Below are 20665 nucleotides of genomic sequence, written 5' to 3' on the forward strand. Positions count from 1 at the left end.
TGGAGGGGGAAGAGCGGTGTGTGTGGGGGTAAGTACTACCACCACCCCTTAAAATCACCCCCCGCCCTTCGGAACCGCCGGAATTCCGGACCGGTCCGGCGGTGTTCCCTATGGCCCCCGAACCGAACCACGCACACCACTAGCTTTTCTTACAAGCAACCTAGCCTGCTTATGTGGAGTGCCAGGATCTGTGTGGATCCCGATGCTCCCACCCAGCCTAAACCTGCTCCCAAGCCCAGCTCTTAGCCGATGTTAAAGGAGCAAGCACTCCCTTAACCGAGCTGTCAGGATCATGTGACTCCACGGAGCTCGAGGAGACACAAAGATGGGTGACTAGAGCCCCGTCTGATGGAGGAATCTCCCAAGCCACCACATACATTACATGGTGCCTTGTGGGATATCTGGAGGCTGGGGAAATGAATCCCAGCTCCCCCATCCCCTAGACTTTACCATCACCCCTGCGTCTGACATCAGAGGCTCTCCTGCCTTCCCCCACATGACTCAAGCAACCTAGCCTAGGCTTGCTAGTTCTGCACACCCACCCACACGAGTGGCATGAGGTGGCTCTGAGATCAGTTGGGGAGTGAGTGGAAAGCAGGCTGCAGCCTCTCACATCCCATAATGTGTGGTGCATTGGGAAATTCCCAAAGAATTCTCATTATGCAATGCATTGGGGAATTCCCCCGCAAGCTGGGCACTCTAGGCTCTGTGTCTGCTTGGGATGCTGCAGCCAAGAAGATACCTGACTAGGGACCTGGGTAGAAGAGCATGCTCATGCCCTTCTATCCAGGTAAAAGCCTGAGGGGAACCCTTGGGCTCTCAGGAAGGCTGCTAGTGTGAACAGCCTTTCTAGGTTTAATGTGGGTTACTGACAGCATGATTGTGTGAACTCATGTCAAGATGGTTATGGCCTGAGATGAATCTGAGATTCACACCTTGGTGTAAGTTCACACAATCATGCTAATGTGAGCAACCCACATTAAGCTTAGCTTTCAATGATTGTTTCTCTTTTGAGTTTCTCTTTTTCACAATGCTTGCCAATATAGATAACATTCTTTTCAGCCCAACTTTTGTAAGTGAAAGAAGGATCATATCATCTAATATAGAAGAATGGAAACTTTTTGTGAGGGGAAAATTCTGTAGCAGATAGACAAGGAACAACATCACTGATATAAAGATTGAAACGTAAGGCTGCCAAAATACAACCCTGTTTCACTCCATGCTTAATTGGAATGTGGTCATTTAGAAGGCCATGTAAGCTCACTCTCTCTTTAGTAGACAACTTTTGAGTGAGAAGCAAAAGGTGTTTATCTATGTCAGAAGCAGCTAGTCTTCCCAAAACTCTCTCTCTATCCACCAATTCAAAAGCAACAGTTAAATCCATGAAAGTCACAAATAAATGTTTTGTGGCATCCCTCATGCATTTTGAGGTGAGGGGGAAGAAAACTAAGCAATGATCAATTGTACTTTCCCCTCCACCGAAACATATTTGTTCAGTGAAAATGATATCATTTTCATCTACCCATTTCTCCCAACTTCTCTAACAGAGAGTGAATATAGTGATAGGTCTGGATAATTTCAAGTAGGTTTGTGGGCGACCTTGCTGTTCCTTTCCAGAGCATAAATGGCCTATGACTGTTTTTTGCCATTGTTATAGTGACATGTTAAAAACATCGGCTGACATTCCCCCACAGTGCTTGAAAAATGGAAGGAGCCCTGCAGAACGCAAAGAGCTTGGAAACTAATTGCGTTTCTTTCTTCTGCAGCCCAGCAGGACAAGAGGAGGGATAGAACAATTTTTGCTGCTTTCTGCTTCCTCCTAAAGGACTACTCACTTGCAAGAATGTGAATGTCCCTGAGGGCTGCATGACTCTTAAGGACACATTTCTGCAAGGAATTGTCCTTTAGAAAGGATGGGAATGCAGCATAAATAGCTCCTCCACCCCCACCATATCCCTTTTGTCTCTTTTTAAAAAAATACATAGCATCAGCTCAGGACCATGGCTTGGGCAAAGAAGGAATTTAATGTAGCCCCTCCCTGCCATACTTCAGTTCCAACAAAAATAATCCCATGAGCCTGTTATGGCCTTATGCCCTGGGAGGAAAGCTGCTATTGGCACCAAATGCTGTTGGCTATTGGCCCCAAGGGCAGCTTCTCTCCTGGGGCTCACATTCGAACGGGCTTGGCTCGAAGGTTCAACCTCGAACAAAACCAGGCCTGGTTCAGTCCAAGTTCAAGCAGAGTTGGCTGAACCAGCTTGGGCCTGATTTAAAGCCCCTACTGCAAAGTTAAAAGGGTTTAAAAATTACATTGGCCACAGCAGCCATGGGGTGGGGGTAGTGGCAGCTCCCTTGACCCCCCCCCCAGCCTCCCTCTGAGTATCCAGGGCTGATCAGGACCTATCTGAGGCCAGTTTGGGCCTCTGCACCTGCGTGGAGGCCATTTGTTTTACTTCTGTGCATGTGCACTGGCCATTTGCATGACCTGAGTCACATAAATGGTCTGTGTGCATGTGCAGAGATAAAATAAATGGTCTCCATGCACACACAGAGACTCGAAATGGGCCGAAGGCCTGAACCAGTTCCGAATTGGGTCCAGGCTAGTCCTGGACACTAGACAGTGGCCTAGTTCTGGGGGTGCGGTACAGAGCTGGTCTGGTCTGCTTCAAATCTGGTTCAGATTCAAACCAAACCGGTAAAACCAGGTTTGTGCACATTCCTACTGTGAGGGGTGTTTCATCTAGATTTCATTTTTTCTCTGGACTTCAGGGTAAAGGGATAACCCCCTTCTACGGTCTTCATCCAGGTCAGGACCCTCACAGCTGCTAATTACAAACCACTCAGCCTCAAGCTAAATTTGACATTAAACATATTGTTGTCTTTTTCTTTTAAAAATAAAATAAAATATGTGTTTAATGTCAGTTTGAGGCTGAGTGGTTTGTAATTAGCAGTACCAACTATGTTTTATTTAGAGAAGATAAATGAAGGTATGCTGATTTACATTCCTTTTTGCTACTTTGGAGAAGCCTCTTTTACTTTTAAGGCAGCGATGATCAAATTGTATTCCAGGAAACTCTGGGATTCTATGGCAGCTTCTCTGAGGTTTCTCCATGAGAATATCAGCAATGGCCATGGGCATAGACAGGGTTTTTTTCAGGGTGTAGGAGGCAAGGTCAGCAATCCTATGTCCCACTACTTGGGAGTATGCCCCATTGAATTCAATGGAAACTGGCTCAATCTAGGGGGGAATACTGCCCTGTCCTCTGGATGCCCATGGCAATGGCAGAGAAGCTGACCCAGCACTCTCACTATTCTCTTGCTATGTGGAGCTGCAGGGGAAGGACAGGAGGTGTTTTTGTGGGGAAACAGGATGTGCACCTCACATCCCCAATAGGGATGTGCAAACAGGTTTGAGGGTTGAACGTGTTCAATGTAGAACCTGTTCGTTTCAACGGTTTGGGGTCAAACCGAATGGGACCCTGGGAGAGAGAGAGAAAGAGAGATAGATAGATAGATAGATATAACCTTACCCGCTTTGGGGGAGTTGTTGGAGGTGGCAGGGGGGTCCGCAGAGGTCCCTCCTCCCCCCGCCAACCTCCCTTACAGCCCAAACCAGCCCGTTCAGCCGGCTATTCGGCTCATTCGGGCCTTGCCCCTCCAGTGCGGCAGCCATTTTGGAGGCCACTGCGCCTGTGCATTTGGCCTCTGCGTGGTTTGAATGCCACTAAGTTAAGGAAATATCTCTTTAGGAGTCAGTACCTTTTGGAAAGCTAGGAAAAAAGTGAATTGGACATCTGTTTGGGAAACACCAGAGTGGATGTAGGCTCCCATACCAGGTGATGCTGATAGGTTTTGAAGTATCCAGTTCAGAAATGTATTCATACCTTGATCCTGTTCTCTTGATGCACACAGACCAAGCTTAGGATCTATCATTAAGTTTCCAGCAGCTGCTGAAAAGGACTCCTCTTTTTCCTTGTTTGTGTCTTAGCCAACTAGCTAAATACTGGAAGCACCTACAGTAGAGCCTGTAGCACTGCACAAAAGTATGGAGCTAGAGGGGGCAGTGAAGGGTGGAGGGTGGGTAGGGCCACTTCCAGCTTCCCAGAGTGGCCATGAGGCCCTGACAATGTTGCTACTAGTCAAAGCAAGGGGCGGTGGGGGGGCGGTTCCCCCTTCATTTTAGCAATAAGTGAGACAGAGCTGCCCAGCAATGCACTACATGCCTCGTAATGCTGGTAGCTTTTGCTGTGCCTTTCTCTACTTGTTTTGTAATAGCAACAGCTGCATATAAAATTGGACTAAAAATTCCCCCCAAGAGCCTCAACCTGTAGAGACCCAGTTCAAGAACAGCCAACATTTGTGAAAGCCTTGCACATGAAGTCAACAGTGAAATAAAATGTTTCCGCTTAACATGCTCCAGGGTCAGGCTGTTTTGCAGGTTGGACTGCTCCTTAGAGAATATAAGTAATTTTATTGAATTATATCAGCCATAGGACATCATAATACAGCTATAATATCCATGTAACTGTGGTGAGTATAATAAGGGAACCGGAATACTACCTGATACAAGGAAAAATGTGTTACAAGGAAAATGCAAGGATCCTGTCCCTGTGGCACTGGCACAGCAGCACAACCCATTTGTGGATTCAAGCAACCTTTCAATAAAAACGCTCCCTCCCCATGGAACAGTGACCACAGGTCACTTGAGATAACAAGATAGACCAATGACCTGCCTTGATACTATGGAACAGCTTCAAATGTTCATTTAACTGAAGTGGAGTGAGCAGTAGCCCAAACAAATCAGCCTACTGTTCAGAATTGTTGTGATTTATCATCACTGCATTTAAGAAAGTACAAAACCATGGATCATGGTTACAAGAAAGAGAGAAACAACTAAGATTCCTGGGGATGTTAATAGATTGACAGGGGTATCCCTCCCTCTCCTTTTGTCTCCTGTAGTCCCATGTGGATGACCCGTCCCTACAATGGCAAAAGTTGTGAACCCCTGGCTTAGACATCATGTCCCACCAAATTACATTGTGGCCTAAATTACATTAGACTGCTCAACTTGGGCAACAAAACTTAGACACCACTATAACTCATAAAAATTTCGGGGAAGCGGGGGACAAAACAGCTCTTCAAAAGACCCCTAAACAAGTCAAGAGATTCTTCTAAACCTTTGGAAAGAAAAACCTGTGTAATTTCAGAACTTTTCTAACTAGCTTCTGGAAAAACTTCTTCACGCAACTTATACTGTGGTAAAACTGCCGCCCTGTAACCAGAAGGTTACAAGTTCGATCCTGACCAGGGGCTCAAGGTTGACTCAGCCTTCCATCCTTCCGAGGTCGGTAAAATGAGTACCCAGAATGTTGGGGGCAATATGCTAAAAATCATTGTAAACCGCTTAGAGAGCTCTGGCTATAGAGCGGTATATAAATGTAAGTGCTATTGCTATACCATGGCTTTTAGCAAGAGCTTTGGAATTGCACTGAGCTCCCAAAGATATTTGGGTATTTCTGTCTCAAAATGTTGTCTTCCAAATCCCTTTGCAAGGTCAGTTTGCATTTCAATCAAACTGAAGGTGTGTGCTGATGAGGTAGGGTTTTGGGCAGTCAAATTGACTTTTAGGGGGATCCCTCTCACAGAAAGATTACACCTAACAACAGCCAATGAACTCTCCTGAACAGAGAGTTTCCTCCAGTTCCTCCTCCCCCTAACTTCCTGTTTTGCTCTTACTGGCTGGAACAGCCTGCTCGGTAGGTGGTGCTGGCCTGGCCCCGACTCCAAAAGGTAGTGAAAATGGATGAAAAAATGTGGTTTCTTGTGGCTTCAGGGGCTATATTTTCAACCCGATTGTTACTTCCTTGAGTGGGCGATGGCGGGAGCTGCCCACTAGGGATCAGAAGCTGGATCAGCTTGATTAGCAACTGTTCCAGCCAGGCACAGGGAGGAGGGGCTGGAGAAAGCTCCCTGCTTGAGGAGGAGCCAGGGTTCTCTGTCTGCTGGTAAGTCTGGAATTCTGCTGGATCCTGTGTTTGTTTTTGTTTGGGGAAGGGAGAGGCGCATAGCGCCCCCCCCCCCCGCCCTTACTGACCAGCTACCCTTGCAGGTGGGTCTGTTACCACCCCCAATTCTCTGTGCAGTATGTAAGCAAGTATTTTTTGTTAGGAAGACTGAGTTGTCTTAATCTCTTCCCAGACATTTTCTTGACTGAAGGGTGGTGGTGGTGGTTGTTCTTTGGTTTTGTTTTTATAACGTGTGTGTGTGTGTGTAGGAAACATAGGAAACTGCCATTTACTGAGTCAGACCATTGGTCTATCTAGCTCAGTATTGTCTTCACAGACTGGCAGCGGCTTCTCCAAGGTTGCAGGCAGGAATCTCTCTCAGCCCTATCTTGGAGATGCCAGGGAGGGAACTTGAATCTTTCTGCTCCTCCCAGAGCGGCTCCATCCCCTGAGGGGAATATCTTGCAGTGCCCACACATCAAGTCTCCCATTCAGATGCAACCAGGGCAGACCCTGCTTAGCTATGGGGACAGGTCATGCTTGCTACCACAAGACCAGCTCTCCTCTAGTTGTGTGTCCAACTTTCTCTTAACATTTCAATCAACCAGGAGTCCAACACATTCATTTCACGTTACTAAACACCAGATATAAAGTGACAGACAGCTTTTTATTTAATGGACCAGGCTGGAGGCATTCCATTATTTATTTGTTACCTAGTTTTACATCTCACCAGATGGGATATATTCTATTGATTAGCTGTCCAAGAAGGGTTATTTATTTCAATGAAGCTGATGAAAAGCTTAATGCTGTCTTCACTTCTGAATAATTACTCAGCACAATTCAGCCACAGATGTACCCATTTCTAAATTTGTCATCAGACTAACAGCTCTCTGTTTATATAGGTAGTAATGTATTTTGATCCTTTGAGAGATATTGAGGCTGTTCGCATGAGCATCCCTATTCGGGCTTGCACAGCCCTACCTAGGTAGGGCTGCTCGTGTGGAGTGCAGGGATTGGGTCCAATTCCAGCACTGCCTTGCCAGATAGCCTGAGGTTTTCCCCTGGGCTATTATCTAGGTAGACTGGCACGAGTGCACCCTTCTACCCAGTTTCCCAGTTGTGTGTCTTCTCGGGCTCCGGGCAGCCCTAGTAGACACAGAGCTGGGCACCCAGAGCGCCCGGCTTGCGTGGGAATCCCGCACTGCACTCCTTGTGGGATTTCTGGAGGCCGGACTGCATTTCCCCAGCCTGCAGACCATCGCATTTCTCCCAACAGCGCCATTCATGTGGGCGCACAAGTGGCACTGCCAGGAAGCCTCCATGGATAATTGGGGTGGAGGAGGTAAGATCACTCCTGCCTTCCTCCCCATGTACAGTTGGCCCTCATTATTCACAGGGGTTCTGTTCTCACCTATCGGTGTAATTACGGAAACCACAAATAAAGAAACCTTTATCCCTCTCGGAAACTAGGGGTTAGGTTCCTGCACACAAAAGAAGGGCTAAAAAAGCAGGGGTCATTGTGGTGGCAGAAATGAGAGAAATAAAGTCCTGTACCTTGCTCTCTATGTCTCTAGTGCTCCCGCAATGCCCCCTCTTCCAATTCTTCTGACTTTTTCACAAAAAAATTGCAGGGTGTTGTTTTTTTAAGAGCCACAAGATGGCTCTTTACTGTAAAATGGTGGCTGGAAATGACATCAAAAGACATTTCCAGGTCATTTCCGGCCACTCAAAACTATAAGCAGGAGAATTTTGCCTATTTTTAATGCCACGGATACAGAGGTATTTGTCTAAAACTGTCGTTGTTGAAACCATGGATAATGACCTGTATATAGGGGGTGTGAGCAAACTATGCTAAAATGAGCAGAGGTGGCCCAGAGCTGTGCTTTAAGTGTCACAGCTGCATGATGTAGATGCTCCTACCTTGGCTTTTGAGAACCCCCCATGTGAAGTTGGCCACATGGTCATAATGAGGCTTTGGGTCTGTTCTGCAAAGTTGGGCTCAGTTCAGACTGGAATTGGATGGGATCTGAATATAGGAAAGGGACAAGGCAACTGGTGTAGTGTAGCGACTAAGAAACCGTGCTGCAAATCAGGACTTCTCCAGTTTGAATCTTGCCTTTTCTTGGCTTTAGGGATCACTAGATGGCAATATACTGTAGGAATAATAATTCTTCTTTCCTTACAGAGTTGTTTACATCAAAGTCACATATGTGTAAAACATTCTGCATATTCAGAAAGCACTTTGGAGCTGTGAAGTGGGACTGGTTGCATCTCATTTATGCATATCGATCAAAGAACTTCACTTTCTTTTTTGCTAACAGAGATGAGCATGAGTTATGCTCTGCTTCAGTCCTGCTATAGTTCAGTTTCCTTTTGGTGTCACCTTTGCCTGCCCCTCAAGTTGTCCTCTGGTGGCAGCCAGTTGCATTTTTCAGATAAGAGAGCTTCCTGAACATTCTGCTGACTGAGGCTCTCATCTGTGGGTGGGTGTGTCTGTGACTGGGGGGGGGGGGCAGTGCTTCCCTGTGCCCCTCCTCACACCTATGTCTGAGGCAACCTGCTCACCCTGCCCCATGGAAGGATTATCCATGAATCTTCCTGTGCCAGCAGCCTACACAATCCTCTTTGAATTGCGAGTATCTGTCTGCTGGCCCCAGGAAACTCCTGCTGCAAAGCTTGGGGAAGGCAATCTTCCTATTTGTTGTAAAACCTCTCCTCACTAATGTCTGTCTTTGCGTTCAAGCCAGAAGGAGTGAAATGCAAAAACCATAATTAGATTTGGGATTGTTTTTAAGTTGGAGGTCCAGATGAACTATGGGTGAAGACAAAAAAGCTACAGATTCGTTAGGCTGGAAAAGGCTATCCTGTCCATGGCAAATGTTCCTCCAGACTTTCCTAAGATCTTCTGTGAAGTAAATTCAACCATTTCCCTCGAGAGCATGTTCCATAACTGAACTGCTCATACAGTCAAGAGTGTTCCTCCTACTACTCAACTCAAGGCTGCCTTTTTGCAGCTTAAATCTGTTGTTGTTTGTGGATCTTGGCATACTGACAATGACAAAGGAAAATAATTCACTATAGCCTTGCAAATGTTTAATCCCTTGTGTTTTCCCTCTCTTTCTCCTTCTCCTCCCCTTCCTCTGTGCTCCCTGGCTTTGGTTCTTTCATCTCTACCCTTTATTGTGAACTTTACGCCATTCAGCAGATTATTTGAATCCACTGTTAGGATCCTTCTTAAAACATAATAATCAAAAGTGAGCCACATCCTCTGGTAGAGGCCTGAGTGGTGCTCAGAAGAAGGACACCATCTCTGATGTAATATGGCTTAAGTTCAGAAGAAGGTCATATGCCTTTGTCTAAAAAAGAATGACTGTGACAGTTTGCTGCAATATATCCATTGTGTAAGTTATGAACCTTGCATAATGTAGAATAATGTATTGTTTGATCATCTTTTAGAGAATATGATGGGTAAATCACCTCCTCTCAATAGAGAGGGGAGAGATGAGAGAGAGGGCTTTATCTGAAAACAAAAACCTCATTCTCTTGAAAATGTACAGTAACAAAACTGTCCTTTGTGTAACATAGGCATATTCCTTTGAGACAATTTTGTGTAACCTGATGTTGTCTGAGGTACATTGTCTGGGTGCAAGATGCTGGAAAAGTTCTCATTTTGAAGTATGGATCAGACTGAGAATTTGAGTGATATTTCTTTTCTCTCTGAACAATGAGGAGATACTTGCTCCTGTAGTGTACAAAATAGCTTATGGTCAACATTTTTGCAATAGGTAAGATCTTTCCCCCCTGCTTTCCACAGGAACCTTATACAACAACATAGTCCTGGCAAAAGAAAAAGAAAAGAAAAGAAAAGAAAAATAAGGGACATCCAAGAAAATGTTAGAGATATAGCAAAAGCCTGAAATATCTAGCTGTTCAGTATTTCTAACACTTCTTTGCCCTTGTGGGCAACCATGTCCCTAGCTCATGAAATCTCTACCATATCTGCTTTGGGAACCAAAGAGTACTGTTACTTGAGAGACTTACCCCAGAGGTTAGGCCTTAGTACTGCTGTTTGGCACTTACCATACTTCACCCTGTGCTTCTTAAGGGGAAGGAGGAAGTGCTTGCCCAGGAGGGGATGGAAATTGAGTGCAGGGATGTGCATGGTCCGGATGGGTCTGGACCGGCACCGAGGGGGGGTCTCCCTTTAAGGGCGGGGGGGGTAGAACTTGCCCCTCCCGCCGCTCTTCCCCCTCTGGCGCTGTCGTTTACAGTGAAGATTTTGGGGTGGCAGTGTTCTTCGCTGCTGCCCCTGCCCCCATTGTCGCTTGTAAGTCTCTGGACAATCAGCACGCATGTGCGTGTGGCAGCGCGCGCGCACGGCGGCGACAGGTGTGCGTGCGGCGCCCCACACACATGCGTGCTGATTCTCGGAGCAGCAGCCGAGAAGACCCATCTCTGTGTAGCCACCAAACGAGTTGGTGGTAACTGGAGACGGACCTCCTCAGACGACCTCAATGGGTGGTGGGGCTCATAGTGAAGAAGATGCTTTCTTAAATACCCAGGGCCTAAGTCGTTTAGGGCTTTATAAGTTATAACTAGCACTTTGTATTTTGCCCGGAAACCTATGGGCAGCCAGTGTAACTCCATCAGCAAAGGAGTAATATGGTTTCTCTGAGATGACCCAGAGACCAACCTGGCTGCTGCATTCTGAACCAACTGAAGTTTCCGGACTACGTACAAAGGCAGCCCCACATAGAGTGCATTACAAAAGTCAAGTTTCTACTTGATTTCTACTTTTGGGATCTCCAGAATGCAGGAGGCAGTGGACGACCCCAGATTGCTATGTGGAAATATAACAAGGAGCAAAGGACAAGCAAGCAGGCAAAATGGGGAAAGGGACAGGTTAACAACATTAAACAGGTACCTCAAGGATTACTTGCTTCCAGGTTTTTTTTGTGTAGTGAGTGTGGCCCTAATCCTCCATTCTGCTTATTGCCCAGCCAGCTAGCCTGGCTTCAGGCCTCTGGGCCATTTTGGGGGCCCATTTTTTCCTACATAATGAATCCCTATGTATATGTGCAATCAGGGAATCCAACACGTGGTTTCTCTGATGTCAATAGTGTTGGATTCTCTGATGGCACATAGCTCCTACATAGGGATTCATTATGTAGAATCTATGTGACATCAAATAATCTAATCCGAATCATTCCCTATTAGATAAATAATAAAAACTTTAAAAATCTTTTTAAAATCACCACTTTGACCAATTGTTTTGGGTCTTGGGTGGTAGTTGGCACCCATGGGGACCTACCACACACTCCACATTGGCACCCCTGTGTGCTACCTATAGGGAATAAGCCCAAGTCCAAGCCCCATTATTCCTTATGGAGAACTTTTGAGAACTGGTTCTAGGGGGTTCTAATTCGAACTGAACCGTGGGCTGGTTCTAACAGTTTAGAAACCAGACTGGTAGAACCAGTTCAAGTTTGGTTCTAATTAGAATCAAGCCACAAAAACCAGTTTTGTGCACATCCGTAAATTTGATGCCAAAACAGATCTACCTCATTATCCCATGTGCACCATGCTGGAGGTAAGAAAAAGGCATTGGTCAGCACCATGGGCGTAGCAACAAACTGAACAAGTGGGGGACAAATGTCCCTGGGATCCAGGGGCGCACGCACTGCTAGCTGGTTGAGAACTTGCTTTGTGTTCTCCTCCTTGTGCCTTGCTGAAGAAAGTGTGGGGAGTGGGCATCTTCACTTTTTGTCTCAGGGCCCACTCCAACCTTGCTACACCACTGGTTAGCACAACCAATCCTAAGTACTTAAAGAGAGAACTCATGCTATTTCCTAAAACAACTATCAAGAGCAATAACCAGAGTTATCCACCCATCAATATATGACAGTCATTCAAATCTGGAAAGTATCAGCAGTATCTGTGTACATAGATACTGAGCTGCCTCGAGGAGAAAAAGGCAAAAATCACCCTCCTTTGACAGCTCATCTTTAGTTGCAAAGTGACAGCTGAGTTCTTGTACCATAGTTCCAAATAACAAAGCCATGATCAAGCCCTTGGTTAGTCAGAACTATTCAGCTTGTTAAATTGTTTGGACAGATAGTTGAGGAAACAATTTTAGCAGACTACTGGTCACTCTGGAAACCAGAGTCCAGAACTAATTGGCTACTAGTTTTGGTGTGTCTGCTCTACATGAAGAAACTCATTAACTTTAGGAATTCTTTCTGGTTGTTCCACTTTTTTCTTGCAGCATATTGCCATTCAATTGGCACAGGCCCTTGGGCCTTCATTATCTCGGAAATTTCAAGCTGTTATGAAAGGTAGAGTTGAGCACACAATAAAGACCCAAAACAGTTTCCTTTCCCTCTCCGTGTCACACTATCAGAGCAATTTGACACCTCTGCCTTTGTCTCTTGCTGCAGTAATTCCACAAGCAATGACAATAAACGATCTAAATAATGTACTTTTATTCTGTGCATAATAGTCATTTAAGTAATTGGAGCTTCATAGAGATATATTTATGGAAAAGGAATTCTGTAAAAATGTATAGCCAGGAATAGTAGAGAGGGTCTATATTATTAATTCTCCAAGACGGGCCATGCGTGGGGACGTGGTAGAAAGGAGGCGATTGGCTGACAGAGTCTGAAAGCAGAAGCACCTGACTGGGCAATGGGGATTCCATATGCAGATAAGGAGAAAAAGCCTGTGAGAGCAGAAACACCATGGTGATTGGGCAGTGGGGATTACATACGCAGATAAGGAGGAGGAGCCTGTGATGGTTAAGGTCAGTTGGAATGCAACTGTTACTGGTCGGATGATGTTTTTGATTGTAGAGGAGAGGAATCGTGAGGGAGGAAAGAGCCCCTTCAGAAGAAAGAGGCTGCCGTTGTGTGAATTAGATGAGGAAACAAGATGAACAAAATCTGTTAACTCAGGGAGGGAGAGTAAAAACAGAAGGGAGGGGGATGAAAGAGTGGGGAAGAGCGAGTGGAGGAGAGAGAAAGAGAAAAAGAAGTGAGGGGGAAGAGAGACAGAAGGAAGGGCAAGTGACGGGCCTGAGCCTGTCAGCAGCCTGAGGGGAATGAGCGGCCATGGCGGCACTGGCAGCAAGGAAGGGTCCAGGCAACCACTGCTGCTGTTGGGGGCTACCGAGGCCATTGTCAGAGGGAGGCAGGCAGGCAAGGGACGGGCCTAGGCCTGTCAGCAGCCTGAGGGGAACAAGCGGCCATGGTGGTGGCAGCAGCAAGGAACGGCCTGGTCAATCACTGCTGCTGCTCCTGGGGGGAGATGCAGGAGTGGGGCTCAGGTGAGGGTGGGGAGGTCTCTGGGGATAGAGGGCTGCAGCTTGGCCAATAGGCAGCAGCAGTGCTGCAGCCACGACCAAGAAGGGTGAGGGGGATGGAAGCAACGGGATGGAGGACGAGCAGGAGTGCAGCTCAGGTGAGGGTGGGAAAATCTCTGAGGTGAGGGGAGCAATCAAGTACTAACGCGCAGATGCTCTAAAGCGTACGAGAGTTCCATCATTGAAGTGGAGAGAAATAATGGCAGCGGCCAGGATGCAGAGGTGGAGGGCCGGCAGGCAAAGCCTCACCAGCCAGAGGAGGTGGGCGGATGGCAGGCGAAGCCCCACCGGCCAGGAAAAGGAGGTGGTGGCGGGGAGAAATAATGGCGACAAGGAGGTGGGCGGGCAGATGGTGGGCAAAGCCCCATCAGCCGGGAGGAGGAGGTAGGAGGCAGCGGCGGGATTTCCTGGCCCTGACCCTGGCCCACCCACTGGGGTGAAGCGGCGGCAGCAGTGGGCCCTTATCTGGCCTCATGGCGGAAGTGGCGGTGGGCCAGCCTAGCCGGGCCGGCAGCAGCGGGATAGCCTGGCCCGGGGGGACGGCAGTCAGGGGGAGTGGCTGTTCAGCCAGCCAGAAAGCCGGGCATGCCGGCATGGTGGGGGATGGCTGGGCCCAACTAGGCACAGATGCTCTGCGCCGAGGGGGGTGGGAGTTAACCGCCAGCCCCAAAGAGTGCACAGATGCTCTGTGCGGGGTCGGCTAGTTGTGATATAATGTGGTATACAGACCATTGCCCCAATCTTGTAGGAAGAGTGTAGTGGGGAAATGGCAAATGTATGATTTTTCATTTATGAATCTGCTTTCATAGGGCTGCAAAACAAATACTTACAGTGAATTTAAATGGGTACTTATTCACAGTGTCTCCCTGACTTAATATGAAGGCATTTATTGGCATTCCAGAGAATCTCAAGAAGGATTTGCAAGTGTGGAGTGTTTTTGTTTTGCTGTTGATATGTGCATTCACATCCTTCTACACAGTTCTTCTGAAGCCACATTCAGTCACATTCCCATACTGGAAATAATATGAAGAAGAATTAGGATGGAGAGGCACTCTGAAGTGTATGTGTCTGTGGTCTTTGTTAGTTCCTCAAAGAAGCTTGCAAATTTTGATTAATGGTTTTTGTTTGCTTGGGCAGATTTATTTTTCAAGGTGGCTGGGAAAAGATAATGTTGAGATTACAGAAGTAATTGTTTATGGGATTACTGATCATAATTATCCAGTCCATATAGAGGAGAGCTGGTCTTGTAGCAAGCATGAATTGTCCCCTTTGCTAAGCAGGGTCTGCCCTGGATTGCATTTGAATGGAAGATTACATGTGAGCACTGTAAGATATTCCCCTTAGGGGATGGGGCCACTCTGGAAAGCGTATCTGCATGCTTGCATGCAGAAGGTTCCAAGTTCCCTCCTTGGCATCTCAGATAGGGCTGAGAAAGAGACTCCTGCCTGCAACCTTGGAGAAGCCACTGCCAGTCTGTGTGTAGATAATGCTTAGCTAGATGGACCAATGGTCTGACTTAGTATAAGGTAGCTGCCTATCAGGGGTGTAGCTAGGGGAGAGGTGGCCCATGTTCACCCCTCTCCCTGATGGCCCCTCAGAGTGAGGGAGATGAAGAAAATAGGGAGGGGTGGTGCTGGGGGGGCCAGGAGTTGAGGGCCCTGGGTTCTTTGAACCCATCCATTCAATTATAGCTACACCCCTGTTTCTTATGTCCTTATGTACACTTTTATGCTTTTTAGCATGTACTTGAAGATGATGGGGGCTGCTGGTACCATGTGGCCAAATGTATGAATCAGAGGTCCCCTAGACTGGAGGGTTTGTGGTGGCAGAATCAGTGGATTCCCACCCTTTAATCCAGATCGAGTGTGGGCTATATACACACTGCCGGCCCCATCCCCTGGCTTGCCTCTGTTACTTGCTCTTTCTCTGGGTGGTGGCAGGAGGAGGAGGAGGGGGGGAGAGATAGAGAGCGCACATGCAGGAGCCAGAGGCAGCCCACGGAGGAGCAGGAGGGGAAAGAGAGAGAGGCCTCAGCAGAAGAAAGGGGAGGGGGAGGAGGGGAGAGAGAGAGCAAGCGAGCATGCGAGGAGCCTGGAAGCATGGTGAGGGCAGGAGGAGGGGGGAGAGAGTGCTTGAGGTGACCATGGCAGCAGCCACTGGAAGTTGGAGGAGGAACAGGAGCAAATCCACCCGCACCCACAGAATGTCATCACCCCACCTGCACCTCCCTTTAATGCATACAGCAGCTACTTGCACATTCAACACACCAAAAACCAGGTGTGTGTTTTGTTCTACCTTTTCCATGGATTTGGGGGCTGTTCATGGCCGAAAAATATAGAATGGCACGCACGTCATTTATATGGCCAGCAGCATCCCCTGCAGAAACCAGCATTCAAGATGGCACAATTTTTATGTCTAGATAGGCTCTCAGTCTCTCATTGCTTGGCAAATACAGTGCTCTGTTAGAAGAAAATTCTCTTCTGTGCCATGACAATTACAATAAGAATAATCTTCAGTCTCTTCACTTATGTTCCTTTCTAAAAAATACCCTCCTTTGCAATTTGTTCCCAGCATCAGCACTCAGAGGTATACTGCCTCTGAACACGGAGTTTCCATTTAAATATTCTGACCAGTAGCCTCTGATATACTTAATCTTCTTGAGAATGGTACATTTTCTTGCAAAATATTTTCTTAATATTATTTTTACAATTTTGTTTGCACTTCTATATAGAGAATGGTGTATAAAATCTTGCAAATAAATACATGAATAAAAATGTGGAAGTGTAACCCCTGTCCCCACTCTAATTTTATTTGGTTCTATCATAACAGCAGCAGTAATCTGGTGTGCATTTTCACTGAGCACTGTGCCTAATGGCCAGAAAGAATAATAGGAAATCTGGCTGCCAATTTGAATGTTGGCAGGTTCTAGTTGTCAGTAGGTGTATCAAAACTGTGGCAAACCTTGTCATGGCTGCTAGAGTTTTTTGCTTATTTGACCCAAATTCCATTTTTAGAAATGTTTCATTGGCAGGTCTTATTGAGTCCTTAGTCTTCATATCACTGCGGAGACAGTACATAGAAGCTAGGCAATTCCTTGCTCTTTTCTCTTGTCTTTCTGTTGCAACCTGACCATATTTAGTGAGATTATTCTCACGACCAGCCCTACCCAGGCAGTGCTAGCCCGAGTAGGGCATGAAAAGCAGTGGGATTGCTCCCAGTCCCAGTGCTCCTGGTGGCCAGGTTACCTTCCTTCCTGCTTGCCACACTGCTCACTGTCACGAGTGACAGAGTCTTGGGGAACCGCTGATCATGTGGGGGAAGACAGGTGGGCTCCTGCCTTCCCCCCTAGCCCTCCACAATTTAGTCATGAGAACAACCTCATTATGTATCCAGGTTCATTATGTCTGTAAGATGTTAGATGGTTTGTTTTATTTACATTGATATCCCGCTCTTCCTCCAAGGCACCCAGAGCGAGGTACATGGTTATGTTTGTCCTCAAAACAACCCTGTGAGGTAGGTTAGGCTGAGAGATGCATGACTGACCCAGAGTCACCCAGTGGGTTTCATGGCTGAATGGGGATTTGAACTCGGGATTTGAACATGGCTGAACTTGGGTCTCCCCAGTCCTAGTCCAACATTCCAACCACTACACCACACTGGGTCTCATTAGCCACATTGCACTTGGATTGATCAATGCACAATTAATGAAGAGTTTGGTTTAAACCACAGTGCTTCCATATACATCTAAAGCAGTTTCACTGGGTTTCCAAAATCCTGGTGGTAGTATTACTCTCAAGAGCTAACGGATCAGTGATTCTCAATGTGGGAAGTGCTATTGCTATGCCAGCTCATGATATTACATGCACCATGTGTGATGGTGAATGTCAATGAGTTTCAGTGCATCGTTATGTTATTTTAGGGCTGCCTGGCCCAGTAATTTCCCAGCAGAATCAAATCCCCTTGAGATGTGGTCATCCAATATTAGAATGTTCTGTGCTATGAATACATTTTTGGCTTCAGTTTAATCCCCTACTTCAACTCTGGTGTCATGCCCTGCCAGAGGAAGCAATCCCTGAGAGAGGGTGAAGTGGTAAGGTAAGGGAGAAGACAAAATTCCTAGGAAACTTGGCACAGACCAGAGTAATATGGCATAACAGGTTTTACTACAGTTTACATTAGCCGTTCTCTGTAAAATGAAATCCTCAGCTCTTCTTCATTCTTATTATAGGCTGTAGTAACGTATTCACCTTCATCCATAAAGGGTTTACTGCTAAAGGGTTTACAATGAGGAGAACAAAATAGGCTTTAGAGCAGATGAAACAACTGCTTAGATTAAGATAGAAAAGGAAATAAGAGACAAAAATGTCTAAGTATAAAGTTAAGAGGGGCCTCTTCCCAGGGCCCACTTCAACTTTTCTATGCCTCTGCCATGTAACTGGAAGTTTTAGGGTTAAACATTAAGATTGATCACACAACTAAAGTACTGGGGGGGGGGCTGCCTTCCCCACCACGATCAGAGCTGTGCGGACACTCCAGGAGCAGTGAGGGTGAGGGAGAAAAGCAGGCTGGGTCCTCCTGCATCCCACATTGCGCCATGTGAGGAGTGTGGTGCATTGGGGGTTCTCTGCTGCTCTGGGTCCAAGGGCATCTAGCAGATGGGTTATCTTGACCCACATGACTCCAAGGCAGGACTATGCACATTAGGAAGAGATTACGTTCAGGAGGAGCAAGCCCCTCCTCAGTTCTTTTTGTCCTGCGAAAGCTCCAGGCAGTTCTCAGTGCTCCAGCACTGCTCCTTTTACTTTTGTTTTCTCTTTGTTTTTTCTGTTGCTGCTCTACCCTTTTTCCCGCTTGGACTGTGGGGTGTGCATGGCAAGACCCCCCAGAGTACTCCACATACGTCTGCTGAGGGGATCTTTCCTGGCTGACCCTGCGGCTCCGCTGCCGCCCGCGACCCCTCTAAAGAGTTTGCAGTTACAGGTGGGTTGCTTACAGCCCCCAGGGCTTCCGGAGCTGGGAGACGCCACCAATCAGGTGTTCAGCGGTTCATTCATTCTGCCATGCACAGGGCCTTAGCCTCAGGGCGGGGAAGCGGGGCAGGCAGTGTTCTCCCCTCCGCATTTCCCGGTTCCCTCCTGCCGCTCCCGGATGCCCCAGGGAAGCCCGCTTACACAGCGCGGCCTCCTGGGACACATAGAAGACCGGGAAAACGTACGCCAGCCAGCGATGGCCTCAACCCAGCAGAACGCCAGCAAGAAGCCCCCATCTACAAGAATGGCAGCAGCAGGGGAGGGCATGTCTACAGACCCTGCACCTCCCAGGGCACAGCCAGCACAACGAGTGGTCACCAGGAGCACATCCTCGGCCCAACAGGAGGTAGTGAGCGCAGCCCATGCTGGGCCTAGTCAATTTTCTGACCCCGCAACCAGGGGCCCCTTGGGGTCATCTAGTCCAACCCTGAATAGCCCACCCCCCAAAACTGTGACCGAACTCCCCTCTGATATGTCTACCTCATGGGGGTTGTGGGTGGAGAACCTACTTTCCACTGCATTTGAGAGATATGATGCTTTGCAATCAAAAAGGCGTAAGTGGTCTAGGCAGACCTCCCTGGCCTCTTCCAGCGCTGAATCCTCCCCTCCTGAAACCTCTGCCCCTAAGAAGGCAAAGAAGAAGAGAAAGCATGTTAAAAAATCCAAGAAGACCAGATCCAGGTCTAGACAGTGGGAACTCAGCGCCCACTCCTCTGATATGTCTGATCAAGGGTCTGCTGCCCCCGGGCTCAACCCCCTTAGGGATACAGGGAACTTAGTTAGCGGGGCTGCCCAGGCTGTGGCTCAATGGCAAAATCCTAGCTCCCTTGGGGATCCCCACCATCCAGCAGATCTGATAGGCCAGGAGGATCCTGACCAACATAGATCTGAAGGTGAATGGTCTGATACCCAAGAACCAGACTCACCTGAGGCACCCCTTAGGCTTTTTCAGGTATCAGATTTGGCGCCCCTGATGTCCAAAATGGTGCTAGCCCTGGGTCTTGCCCCTCCTGCTTCTCAGGAGGCCCAGACAGCCGGTAAGAGTGCATTAGTTTCCCTCGGCTCAAAACAGCCTGCCGTGGCTCTGCTACTTCCTAAGCAGTTTGTGGAAGCAGTCAAGGCTGAATGGTCTGTGAGACTGAACCCAGACCCCTTTATTCACCCCAAGGTAGCATCTCCCTTCCACATGTCCTCCCAAGACGTTGTGCTACCTTCCTTTTGTCCTCACACGATTCACCCAGCAGAGAAGGTGTGGCATAAACTTGATGTCCGCAGATGTCTCAAGATTTACATCAGGCAGACCAAGCGCATTAGGAACTCTGAGTCCCTATTCATTTCTTTTCTGCCACAATCTATGGGCCAGCCAGTGACACCCTCCACCATTGCTAGGTGGCTTAAGGCGTGCATATCTCTGGCGTACGAATCACAAGGACTTAAGGCACCCACCAAGGTTTTTGCCCACTCCACTAGGTTGGCGGCCACATCAGCGGCTTTTTCCACTAACGCTCCCATCCAGGACATCTGCCAAGCAGTGACCTGGCGGGCACCCTCTACCTTTACCAGACATGATAAACTAGACATGTTTGCATCTGCCTAGGCAGCGTTCGGGAGGCAAGTCCTCCAGCAGGTGCTCCCTGCACGGTAGTCACTGGTACCCTCCCTACTGGGACTAAGGTCTTTGGTATGTCCCATCTGTTAGATGCCCTTGGACCCAGAGCAGCAGAGAACGGAGCATTGTCACTCACTGTGAGGGCTCCTTCTTGCTGCGGGGTCCAAGGGCGTCTCGACCCACCCTTCGTGCCAGCTCCTACCATCCAGGAATCCGTTTGTGTTTTTTCTGCCACATTTATTGTGAAGTTGGCCTAGTTAGGTTTTTTTTGGCTGTGTTTTTTGACTCGTTTTTTCACCTAGTTTACCAGGAGCTTGCTTTGCATCATGATACCTGTCGCTTCTGGTACTAAAAGAACTGAGGAGGGGCTTGCTCCTCCCAAACTTAAACTCTTCCTAATTTGCATAGTCCTGCCTTGGAGTCGTGTGGGTCAAGATAACCCATCTGTTAGATGCCCTTGGACCCCGCAGCAAGAAGGAGCCTTCATGGTGAGTAACCAATGCTCTGATTTCCCCGCTGCTCTTCCTGCCCAGCTCTAGGGACGCTCAGGCTGCTGGAAGCCCAAGCACACTCTCCTCCCTCACTTTTAGCCTGGGTTTCTAACCTGGGCTACCTGGCTGAAGAGCACCGGGATCAGGAGCTATCCCGGTGCTTCTCATGACCA

The 20665-nt window shown here is 47.7% G+C and overlaps 1 protein-coding gene across 5 annotated transcripts in view; it reads left to right on the forward strand.

Annotated features, from left to right (window-relative positions):
- TRPC4 (transient receptor potential cation channel subfamily C member 4) overlaps positions 1–20665 on the forward strand; it is a 280034-nt gene that overhangs the window by 86597 nt on the left and 172772 nt on the right. Inside the window, exon 1 of one of the 5 annotated variants that reach the window (XM_053295520.1) lies at positions 12767–12804. The exons of the other annotated variants lie outside the window; for them this stretch is intronic. The gene's annotated coding sequence lies outside the window, so the exon portion shown is untranslated. Of the gene's footprint in view, positions 1–12766; positions 12805–20665 lie in introns of those variants that run through there. 5 annotated transcript variants of the gene reach the window in all.

This window comes from Hemicordylus capensis, chromosome 2, assembly GCF_027244095.1.
Source record: "Hemicordylus capensis ecotype Gifberg chromosome 2, rHemCap1.1.pri, whole genome shotgun sequence".
NCBI classification, from domain to species: Eukaryota; Metazoa; Chordata; class Lepidosauria; order Squamata; family Cordylidae; genus Hemicordylus; species Hemicordylus capensis.